This window comes from Phalaenopsis equestris, unplaced genomic scaffold (assembly GCF_001263595.1).
Source record: "Phalaenopsis equestris unplaced genomic scaffold, ASM126359v1 Scaffold233014, whole genome shotgun sequence".
Classification (NCBI taxonomy): domain Eukaryota; kingdom Viridiplantae; phylum Streptophyta; class Magnoliopsida; order Asparagales; family Orchidaceae; genus Phalaenopsis; species Phalaenopsis equestris.
In genome coordinates, this window is record NW_018250970.1 from 145532 (window position 1) to 147677 (window position 2146).

The window sequence follows — 2146 nt, forward strand, 5'->3', positions numbered from 1 at the left end:
GTTATTGTGATTAAGTATGGATTTTCTAAATCTTAAGTTTGTAGCCTCTAATCTTACTCCCTGTGGGATCGATATCTATTTCCTACCAAGAGAAAATATATATTGATCGAACTATATTTTGTTCTGATTCATAAACAATTCAAACTCACTGATGTCTCCCTATTAATTTAAAGGAGAAGATGTCAGGATCACAGCTGATTTTTGCTTTCAAAGATGGTCTGAACTTTGCTTTCAACGAAGAAGATGTACCACAAGGAGGCATAATCGATTTTGACACACAAACCAATATGATCCATGTGATGATTCATTTTAGATGCTCAATATGCTAATCCTAACTCTCTTAGCCAAAGACTAGGCGTATAGGTTCATCCATTTGAGCTTTCTAAAAGGAGTAAGGAGGCCAATTTAGGGGGTCAAAGGGCTTAGGGTAAGTGAAAAAGTGTAGTGTGTGCATGTTCAAAACTAGATTACCCAGGTTTAGTCCTAAGGTATGACCATCCTATGGGGGACTCCCCTTGAGCTCCTCTATATTGACCCCACCTACTAAGTGCTAGAGGTTAGGACCAACATGTGGAACTTCAAGTTGAGTAAAGAAGAGTTTGAAATTTCTAAAGGTGATGGTTCCTTTTCTAATCCGTTAGGCATACTCAACAGGAAAGTCCTAAGGCTAGACCCTAGGCTACTAAAGTGGAAAAACTAGACCTCAACCAAAAATGAGGTCAACAATCATTAATATTTATGAAGAAGGAGACTGCATTCCACCCCAAATTAACCATCATGATTTTGTCAGACCATTCTGCACAGTTTCATTCATGATCAAGAGCAAAATTCTATTCAAAAAAGAGATACATATAATTGGCCTAGGGGATTGGTTGAAATCTTGCCACCAGTTGGATCATTATTAATTTTGAAGGGAAATGGAGCAAACCTGGCAAAATACTGAATTTTTGGCGTGCCACACTGCAGATTCTCAATTACATTATGAAGGATGGATTGTAGAAAAGTGTCATATGGATATCTGCCCGACCCAAACTTGGAAGGGCTTTAATCATTGGAGTTGTATGATAGATGTAGCTCTAAGTATATGCAATGGGACTTTTGTTCGAAGCATGGTTTAGAAAGTTAGCTTGATCACGAGATGATCTCAAAAGATAGACAAATGATTGCTACTTTTTGTACTACACTAGAGTAGAAAAGATACCCTAAACCCTAAAAGAGATTACAGTTTCTACACAGATGCACAAATTTCCACAACTCTCAGTCTCACAAGATTTCACACCCAATACAAAATTCCACAAACTTTCGCATTCTTCTCACAAGTTCTTTGCAATCACAGTGCTCCTGGGATGGTACCTAAACTCTGATTCCCATCCTTTTCGAGGTCAGTACCTAAATTCTAACTCTCATTCCATGGTTGGAACCTAAACTCTATTTCTCATCTCGAGGTTAGTACCTAAATTATTATTCCCATCCTTTTCAAGGTTGGTACCTAAATTCCAAATCCTATCTCCAGGTTAGTACCTAAAATTTGATTCCCATCCTTTCCGAGGTCGGTACCTAAATTTTGACTCTCATCCCGGGGTCAGTACCTCAATTCCTATTCCTATTTCTCGAGATAGGTGTGAGACTCCCTTAAATGGAGTAAGGCATCATATTCTCACCTCTCTGAGGTCGGTGTGAGGCCCCCTTAAATGGATCAAAACTTTTGATTCTCATTTTGTGGTTGGAACCTAAATTCCTAAAACTTTTGATTCTCATTCTGTGGTTGGAACCTAAATTCCAGTTCTCATTCTAGGGTCAGTACCTAAATTTTGATTCTCATTTCTCGAGAAAGGCGTGAGACACACTTAAATGGAGCAAGGCTTCTTATTCTCATTCCAAGGCTGGTAACTAAGTTCCAGTTCTCATCCCGTAGTTAGTACCTAAAGTTTGATTCTCATTTCTCAAGATAGGTGTGACACCCCCTTAAATGGAGCAAGACATCATATTCACACCTCTTTGAGATTTTTGACCTCATTTTGGGTTGATGTCTAGTATTTCTCTTTAGTAGCCTAAGTTCTAACTATAGGACTTCCTATTGACTATTCTTAGACAACTAGAAAAATGCACCCTCATCATTAGAAATTCTAAACTCTTCTTTACTCAA